Below are 10732 nucleotides of genomic sequence, written 5' to 3' on the forward strand. Positions count from 1 at the left end.
AAGAGCTTTCTCTTGTTTTCTGTGTAACTCAAAGTAATAGCACTATCCTGTCCCATGGATTGCTCTGCCCTGGCTGCTGAGGAGGAATCCCCTCATTATCTGTGTGTTTAAAAAAAAAAAAAAAAAAAAAAAAAAAANAAAGAAAAAAGAAAGTCAGAGATGTTTCCCTTGTATTTTGGCGGGGGGTCCTACCCTGAAGGCTTCCCCTCCTCTTTAGGTTATAACTTTGGTTTTCCATGGGAGAAAGGAAACAAAAGTTCATGCCCTGTGGTCTATATGTTCATCAGATAATCAAAGTTCTATGCAAGTTCTATAGTTCTATACAAAGTTCTATACAAGAAAGATATAGAAAAAAAGTATTTTTAAAAACGGCTAAGAAAATAATATAACCAGTGTATAAATCTTGGACCCATACAAACATTTTACATAGAAATTGATTTAAAGTTGTAGTAAAGTAGATCAGATGAATAATAGAGAACTAAAAGATATTTATGTAAAGTTTTATACCTCTAGGCATCCTTTCTTCTACCAAAAAAAAAAAAAAAAAAAAAAAAAGCCTTTTTCATCTCCTACTGAAAGCAACAGAGAGGTTTTATCTTAGGCCATTAAAGTGAAAATGTAGGTCTTATAAATTAGTAGCATTAATAAGGAGCAGTTCTTGTCTCTGCATCTTAGAACAATTTGCAGATGATTAATGATCCCTATTACTCTGGGGAAATGGATAAGCAGAGGCAGAAGTAACTTGCCCAGAATCACACCATAAGTCATTAGCAGGGCCAGGAAAACTTTCCAGAACTCAGGAGCTCTGCAGCCGTGGAGCAGCACAGCTGCCAGCCCTGACATTGCATCGACCCCTTATCAAAGGAAAATAGAAGAGATAATGAAAAGAAGATTAAAAAGTGAAAAGAAGGAAATCAGGATTTGTTTTTCAAGATTGCTTCTGTGAAAGAATTTCTGTGCACACTGCCACCCAATCATCCCCAAAAGACAGAAACTGTTGAGTGTCATAGAGCCAAGGAGAGCGGCAGCTTTCTGAAAACCACCATTTCTTTTTGAGTATGAGATCCTAACGGCATTCATTAAAGAAAAAAAAAAAAAAGTTCATTTAAATTAGGAGAAAATACAATATTTCCCGAAGTCCCTAGGAAAACCCTCGTGGATTTCGGAGTTTTAAGTAAATACATTCAGAAATAGCTTCTGAGGGAATGACAGTATTTGTGCTGAGGTGAAGAAGAGTCCTACTTCAAATGTTTTTCCCACTCTTTTCGTATTGTATTCATCCCAATATCTGTGTATTATAGTGTATTTTCTGTTTCACATCTGTCCCACTGTTATTTTATATCTTTTTCTTTCTTGGTAAACACAACAATTAAAAGTCTGTAAAAGGCGAAAAATCTGAAGGGGGAAGGGCAGGAACTGCTGCTAGAGTCTGCCAAGAAGAAGGAACTTCGTAATATATAAATTTTTCAGACAAATTCATATATAAACTTTTCTGCTCAATAGTTTTAGTTTTAGAATCAAATACTAAACCTTTAAATGCAGTCAAATTTAGAAGCAAAACATTTTACAAGTTGCTTGTTCAATGACGATAAACAATGCAGGTTGACATTGCATTGCATACCCAATCATTCTATGGGTAAATATAATAATAATAATAATAATAATAATAATAATAATAATAATAATAATAATAATAAATGTTGTTCAGAAACCAAAAAGGAAAAGGTTTAGTGCATGTTCAAGATGTCATTGTTGCAAATGGCAAGAGAATATCTTCAGCTTTTATCTTGGTATGCCTGTATATGGGGGTTGGGATAAAATTAGGTAAGAAAAAGAAATGACAAATTAGCATAACTATTTACTATTTGTTTCCTTGCTTAAGGCAAGCATATATAGCTACCAAGGCAAGATGTTAAAAGTATGTACACAGTGGATCCGATTACTTGAATAAATCTCCTCCTCGTATAAGCCTATGTTCTTACTAAGTGACCCAGGCAAGAAAAAAATCCAAGCTTCTCTACATTAATAAATAATACAGGACTAGTGCTTGTGTTTGAAAACATCTTATTTTTCTAGAGACTGCAACTATTCTTTCACTAAAGAGCTAACTAAACATGTTTAATATTTCAGGTAGCACCTTCCTAGAATTCAAATAAATTCAAACCCAGCCATGTTTGCAATCTTTTTTTTTTTCCACCTCACAATTTCTCACAAAATTTGGGGAGTCTTGTATCTATCAGATATGTCAATCCATTGAGGAGTAGTCAGATACAACACTAACACCAGTGAAATACTCACTGAGATTAAAAAAAAAGGTTTTTTTTCTGCTTACGTGGTAATTTGGGTTTCCATTACAGTCATTTATTCTGCAATATAAAAGCTAACACCTTAATCTTGATTTCCTTCAAAATCAAGGTTCCTTGCTCGTATTTCTGAATTTATTGCAGAAAGGAGGAGAACCAAAAATACACATGGATGGAGCAAAAACTTTTGTATTATAAAAAAAAAGTACAGTATAGAAAATGGTTAGAACTTCCATAGATGTAGGTGTAGGATTTAAATTGAAAATAAGTTGTCCAGGTTATCACAGTCATGTATCACAGAATACAATTATTTAGGTATACTTACTTATGTTTACATTTTTCTGTATTAATATTACAGTGCATATTTTCAACAAATTTTGACAATAGTAGGGGGAATAGGTATGAAACAAAAAATATCAGATACCAAAAATGGTGTAAGCAATCTGAGACCAAATAAACATGGATAAATGAATTTCTACAGGACTAATTTTCATATCTCATTTAGAATGAGGACAAAAAGTCCTATCTTATTTTATTGAGAAGAAGCAGATCACATAAATATCCTCGTAGATCAGTCAGATCACAAGGTCTTGCTTTATAATTTGTACCATGAAAAAAGAGAGATGTGTGCACACCCCAAAAGCTCCTAAAGTCACTGTACCTTTTATTTAGCATGAGATCTCCTGAGTGCTCTGCCTCCCRCATGCATTGGCAGTGGGTGCTACAAGACCTGCTTTACCCAGGAGAGGATGAGTGAGGCCGTCACCTCCACATACAGATGTGGAGCCTGCAGCTGCAGATCCCGCTGACTTCAGCAGACACAGCAGGTGTTCAACACTTCCAAAAGGTGGTTTTGAACACCTCGCTTTATGCCCGAGCTGGTGATAAGGGAAGGGAGGAACCACCACATTTTCTTATCCAGACTATGCATCTTTACATCTTGGCCTTGAAAGACTTCTCCTTTGTATGCATAGGTTCTTCCTTTATTGTTCAATGAGTAGACTTTTTTTTTTTTTTTTTTTTTTTTTTTTTTGTAGATGATGCTCCAATGTACAGCCAAATTCAGCTGAAATAAAGACAACTTCTAGGTTAATAGTTTGAGCTGTGTCAGCAAATACTTTTTATTTTTCTTTTCTTTCTACTTTTTCTTCTGATGTCAATATGGTGAAGAGTATGGATGAACAGCTACTAAACAGTTCCCATAGGGAAATAAAATAGTGAGAGAATCTGGAGTGATACAGATTCCAAAGATGTGGAAACAAAAAAAAAAAAAAAAAAAAAAAATCCACAACCCTTACTGCAATCAGTGAAAACCAAGTGTGAATTGGATCCCTAATTGTTATTACCACCTTTGGCCAGACAACCCCAAATACTGTAACCAGGATGAGAGAAAATGATGTTATTCATTTATAGTGGGAAGAGCAATAGGCCAGTGCTAGTGCAGTTAAAAATCCTGCCTTAACCCTTTAAGGTTCTTAGGACCATAACTCCAAAATAACACTTTAAAAACTCTGAACGAGTGTCACCGATTTCCCTGGGGCTTTACATAGCCACAAGCATCTCTCTAGAGTTCCATGTTTACAAGATTGGGACCTATATATTTGCTTTACATCCTCAAATGTAGGTATTTGATCCTCCAAAGAGTGGCAGTCGCTACTGACTGAAAAGTGACATCACTCTGCAATTCATTTAAAACATCTGATCTCCAAGCAACTGGCTCCCCAGATGAAAAGGCCTATGTGTGGAATTTACACCTATCCACCTTTTAAGTAGGGAGTTTATTACCTAGTGGTTTTCAACTGATATTTAGGAATGTCTTTTTAATACCCCTGTTAACAGAAGTTGAAAGGAGGTTAGACTATGTGGTTGGTCTTTAATGTCTACAGGCTATTTCAGCCAGAAGGAAAGTGCAAGGATGGGGGAGGGGTCTCCTGTGGCTTATTTTGCTCAGGAAGTGAAAAGTAACATATCCTATCAGAATAATATCAACTTTTTAGAAAGGAGAACTTCATTATCTGGTAGTGAAGCTCCCTTATATCAGCTTTCAGATTTGCTCCTAAAAATTTTGGCCTGATGCATTTCAAAGATTTGAAAGCTGATGCATTTCAAAGATTTTTTGAGGGGTAGGTAGAAGGTTATCTGTTGCAAATAATTTTTGATCCTCAGAAATGACTCTTTTTCTGCCCAGAGACATAAGTAGAAGTTTAATAATTGGTAAGATACAATACAGTTTATTTCCAAATCTTCCTTATTCTCCCATTAAGGGAGGATAAGGCAAAGTATAAAAAACAAAGACTTCTGCCATGTGTGATGGTGGTTTCACAGGACACTTATATAGCACGTAAGGGTCCCAGGCAAAGTTCAAGGTTGGTGCTCTTGTTCTCCTGCCGTTACATGATCTTTCGAGCTTCATGCTGTAAATAGTTCCTTTCGCAGCATGATGATTTCCAAAAATTGGCTAAATCTTACAAGAAACTCCAGTAGAGAGAAAAACTGTATTAAAAGCTCAGTTGTGATTATTTCTAGTCATGCTGTATGTCTGAAGCTGAGTTGGCAAAGGGTCTATTTTTTAATTGATGTCATTTCATTTCAACTCAGCCTGTTTGTTTTCACTCAGCAAACTTCCTCTGCAGGGTCTGCTTATTTCTTCTTCACTCCCTGTCCGAGCTCTGATGTGCAGAATTGCTGCATGCAGCTACTAGAAACTGGGCTTCCTTTCAGTGTTAAATGAAGTTACCCTCTAGGTGCAGCTTGCAGCTCAGTTTAATATTTATAAGATGGTTCAATATTCTAGAGTAAGATACAATGAACAATTGCTAGATTCCTAATGTTATTTAAATGTTACATATCTTTATTTTTTTCTGTGTATTTCTGACTATGTCCATGAATTTTACCTAACAAATTAAACACAATATGAGCATCCTTTGACTGTACCAGAGTAAAATGATTCCTATTGATACACAGGTAAACTCTGTGCACTCAGCAATTTTTCAGACTTTATCAMGTAGTTAATACATTGGAGAGCACCACTGCTGTTTAGAGGCACCTGGATAGCCTGGAGAAACGAGGTGACAGGAATCTCAGGAAGTTCAGCAGGAGCAAATGCAGACTCCAGCACTGAATGGGATAAGCCTATGCAACAGTCCGGGCTCAGGGTGATGAGGGASGAAGCAGCGTTGCAGAAAAAGGCCAGGATTCTGGTGGCCAGTGTGTTGYACGAGAGCCGTGTGCCCTCACAGCAAAGCAGGCTGGTTGCACCACAGGATGTGCTAGCAAGAGTTTTGATCCATTCCATTTCTTGTCCTCTGATTATTTCCTTTGTATTTCCTGATACTGAAAGTTATATYTTTTCTCATGTCCCCTGCCCATGTAAATTATACATCTCCATTCATTTGCCCAGTGCATGGTGAAGTATTGTAAGAAGCAGGGAGCATTCAGTTAACCATTTGAAATTGGTCCAAATAAGTCCAAAGGACAAGTTATAGAATAAATAGTTATAGTAGCTGTAGATATGAGCTCAGTTAACACTCTAAAATTACAAGGAGCCATTTGCTTGAAGCCACCGTTGTTCAGAAAATTCGTATGATTTCCATTTCTATTTTTAAAATGCATTATAAAAAAACCCAAAACTCTTACAAAAAAATCCTTACATATAGACCAGTGAATTAAGCTTAATTTCAAGCTTTTTCAAAAAAAAAAAATTAAGATGAAGAAAAAGTAAAATGGAGAATTAGTGGGAAAAAGGGATTACTAGATTAAATTTTAGCTTGCCTTCAGTCTGAGATCCCATTTGACTGCATGCTGCTGGTTTCCCCTTCACTATGATGAGACACAGACATCTGTGTTGCACCCTCCTTAAGTTCCTGCTTAGTTAATGGTAATTGGGATGTGTAAAATTGGTGCATGCATGAATAAGCAGGTAGATTTTACAAAAGCAGCTATGCAAATCATGAGGCAGCTGGTCCTGACTAAAATTCGGGTCTTTAAGGGCCCAGTTTGCTGTAAGTCAGAGAGAAAAATGAAGCAACTTCAGTTACGTCAAACAGACATGTATAATTTTGAAAGGCTTCTGTCTTCTGCTCCCCTTCTCCYAAATCTCTCCCTGCTTAGTGACTGACTGTGCCAGAGTAGTGATTACCTTTCTGCAGGGATCTATGACTTACTTAAAGCTGTGCCAGTTTTAATGGACAGTGACAATTTACAGCTCGTGTCTGCCCTGTGTCCTATTACAAATTACTGTGTAAAATGGAGATAATTTCAGATTCTCCTGACAATATTGTTTTAAGATACTTGAGCTCTAGAGAAATAATTTGCTAAAGTAAATATTAACTGAGAAATAGGATGGAATCGGGAAAACAAAACAAAACAAAACAAAAAAGGTAAGAAAAGAAAAAAGAAAAAAAGAATCTTTAATTTCCCTGACATTGACCTGACCTGTCAGGTGTTGATGCACATTCATCAGTCTCTTGCTCTTATCTGATATCTGACATTCTGTGAGTTGAAAGCAAAGTTAACACAGATGGATAACGCTCTTTTGAAGAACAAAATGTACCAATAAGTGATTTTTCAAGTACATTCAACTTTAAGTTAACACTTAGAACATAGGAGTGTCTTCTAAAGAAGATGAGGGAAATAAAAAGAGGCGAAACAGGCTATTAGGGATTCCGTATTAATGTGTGTTAATGTGTTAATAATAAATATATTTAGTAAGCTAACATTTACATAGTCCCTGCTACTTTCAATGCACTTCAGATAATAGCTAATCAATASTCATTACACAGCTTTAAAAAGGCTGAGTACTGCTGGGGGCAGCAACATCCTCCCAGTCACAACCCACAGCCTGAAGCCAGCTATGTGGCCCACCACCTGCATCCTTGGTGTTTCCCTAAGAGCTCAAGCAGGTTTTGGTCCTACAAGTTTTGTTTTCCTTCAGAGGAAAAGCGCTGTTTATAGAAATATCTTGTGCTCTCAGAAAGGAATTTCTTGCAGGCAAGTCTTAATTAGTTAATCCAATCTATTTGCAGAATCAGCTTTGAGACGGGAATGAGATGAGGCACAKGGACCTAGAATTAACTGTTAGGATGTGTCAAAAATTATTGCTGACTGCAGTAAGTTTGGGACAAGCATGAAAGATCAAACCTCCTGTTTCAAATATTTGTCTATGTTCCTTCTGAATCCTGTGTCCCCCTTCTTCTTATTGTGTAGTAAAAACTGAGAATATCCTTAGCATAACCCAGTTTATGATGTGCTTGATTTTGCTCACCTGTACTCATGGTACTAGTAAAGGTTGACATTTCTTCAAGCCTTCCTCTTCCAGCCCAGACTCTTGCCTGTAAATTACCCTAATTACTTTAAAGTAGTAAAGTGAAAATGTAAATCATGTTTAAGAAAAAGCTCCATGTCTCTTACAGTGTTTTACTGAGTTTACTACATGCCARAATTCTTGGACTGACTTATATGAAAAGTGTCTTTTTACCAGTAAATTCAAAACTATACAGAAAGTCAATCATTATAGTTCAGTGGGCATTACATTAGACTTTTGCATTTCTTCAAATTATTTTACAAAGATTTCCCTGGCTTAAAAGATTTTTTTTTTAAGTAGTTCAAACATGCTTAATCTTTTAATATATAAAGGTTGTTCACATTGAACAATATTTTCTGGCCACAAAGTATATAATTATTTTTCTGGAGTTACGAGTAGCACCCAGAGCTGTTAATGCTCCTAGATATTCCACCTGGTAAAACGTGCATGTAGGTGTCTGGCCAGGGGTGCCAGCAGTGCAAGGAGAAGATCAAAGACCTATAAATGTGTCAAACTTTCAAATGCAAATCACCTGCCATAATAGTTCTGAGAATAAATCCTTCATTATCACCATTCTGTGAAAGGCTTAAATTAGCCTGAATTAGCTGAAAAGAAAAAGAAAAAGAAAACCATTTATCTTCCCGTGGGTTTTATTACCTCTTAGATTTATTTGGCTAATGGACCAATAGCCCACTAATCAGAATATCTCCATAACAAATTCTTGAAATGATCCATAAATAAAATATGTGATTATATCATACCGTTATTAAAATTAAACCTAGATCTCTGACAAGGGGCTATTACAGAGTCAAAAGAATCTTCACAACGAGACGTTTTTTAAGCGTCAAACTAATGTGATTTATGCACTAACAATTGTCACCTGGCTTCTTAGGAGAAATTTTAACATGCACTTGTTAATCTGTATATTTTCTAGACAGATGCAGACCCATCCATACTTTAGGCTGTTGTTATTCTGAACACAATAACATTCTTAATGGAGAAAAACTAATATGTCTGGGATTTCCTTTGCAGRTGGTTTTAATAATATGCCAGAAGTAGCTGAGAGATGCTATATAAATATTTGATTTGACTAGAAGAGCAAGATTTACATATATATATATATATATAATATATATATATATAGCCATGGTGCCTAGTCCTTATTTATAAGGGGAAAATCTTCCACCTTGTTTTGTGAAATGAATAGCTTATTGAGCAAGCTYTCCTGGGATCCTCGTAAGGAGATATGCTTTGATCAGAAAGCCCTTGGTCAGGACGGCAAAGGGAGCTGATGGACGAGGGAGTGAAGGGAGCTGATGGAAGTCTCCTTAGAGAGTATCTTCAGGAAAGTGTCTTCTTGCAGAGGCTGGGAAAGACTCCTCAAAACACCTATGTTGGTACCTTTTATCTGCACCAGAGGTGCCGTGTACCTCACTGGCTAGTCAATCGAGTCAAAGTTTTGATGTATCCTTGCACTGACACAGTCCTTCACCCATGCTCATTAGCTTGGGTTAGACTCTGGTTAATGACTGGTTAAACACCATATGTGAACTAGAGTTTTTCCCCTAGAAACAAGTTACAGGAGAGTTCATACAGGAAGGTCATATAGATACCTACATGGGTGCCACACCAGGAGGAAGGAGCCCACCACTTTGAAAGCTGTTCCCTGCTGACCACCCCATGCTGAGCCACAAAGCACTTTCGATCCTTGGTTTCCGTGGTAAGAATGGCCTGTCGGCTTCAGAAAGTTTATGGCAGAGATTTATTGATAATAGTTTATTCTGTATTTCTAATTCATGGCCTTCCAAAAACAAAACAAAAAAMCCTATATATTTTGAAACATGCATTGGAAGAAAAAGAAACCTTTTGTTTATTACTCAAAATTTTATGAGATATATTCTCACAGAGAAATTCTTGCAAGAGTAAATAATGGAGCAAATTTTTCAAATTTTAGTAGAGTAATGGAGCAAATTTTTCAAAAGGGATTTTTTTTTCTCAACTGTTCTCATAGCCTTTGATATGATAAACCTTTCCCAAACCCTCCAAAGCATTTTCCTCCTACTCCAGTCTGCCTTGGTTTCAGGGACTTTTAAATTTTTATATGCAATTAACCTTACTAAGTAAAATTTAAATGCTTGGTAATGCCAGTAGCTACAGTGCAGGATATGAAAGCAAGAGAACTCTGCAAACAGGGGTTCTATCACCCTCTTTAATTTTGTTTTCTTGCAACAGTTAAACTGTTTTGTTTCCTGAAGGAAAAAGCGTTAAATCTAGCACTGATTTTACTGTTTTGCCAGTAGCACTTGGGTTTGCAACAACTCTGGTTATATTCTCACTGCAATTTCCTTTTATCTACTGATGTAGTATGGTAGGGTTTGACACCTTTTTAGACATGAAAAGACTTTATCTTGTCTCAGATAGCAGCTCTATTTATCACTTGCTCCAACACATTTTCTAAGTTTCTTCCTCAATTTAATAGCATGTCGCCATGCAGAGCCAATCCTCAAAGTTCTGTTAAATAATTTCCTCAATGGGGGATTTTTTTCCCTCTTATGTCTCAGGAAAAGCTTTTCCCTAGTTCATCAGTTCTATTAATAAAGTAAAAATGCAAAATGCAAAAAAAAAATAGTGTCTCCAATAAATATTTCCTTAACTTTTATTCAATAAAAGTCATGGAAAAGCTTCTTAGCTTGATGGAGGAACAACTGTAGGAATTGCTGAGAATTTTTGCATTGCATTTGTTGTAGCATTTTATAATAACTTATGTATATATTCCATGCAATCAGTACACGGTTAACTTCCTGGTAGAGTCCTCATGGTCTTGAAACAGGGAGGGAGCTGAAGCACCGCATGATGAGGGACAGATAAATATTTTCCTCTGTTAAGCTATGCTATTTAAATTGGCTATGTCTAATTAGATGTGGCTCTCATRTTTAAAATTGGTTTTATCTGTAGGAACAATGTTAATACTGGCAAGGACACCCCACTCCTGTGGTCAGTACCTTTGCAAGGAATCCTAATGGCAACATCAGGGTGAGTGTTAGATTTGTCAATGTACTTGGACTGATAAGAGTAGCACCATAGGGACGAAGGAAAAACAAAAAACAACAACAAACAAACAAAAAAA

Source organism: Nothoprocta perdicaria, unplaced genomic scaffold (assembly GCF_003342845.1).
Source record: "Nothoprocta perdicaria isolate Ctin4 unplaced genomic scaffold, notPer1 scaffold_39, whole genome shotgun sequence".
NCBI lineage: Eukaryota > Metazoa > Chordata > Aves > Tinamiformes > Tinamidae > Nothoprocta > Nothoprocta perdicaria.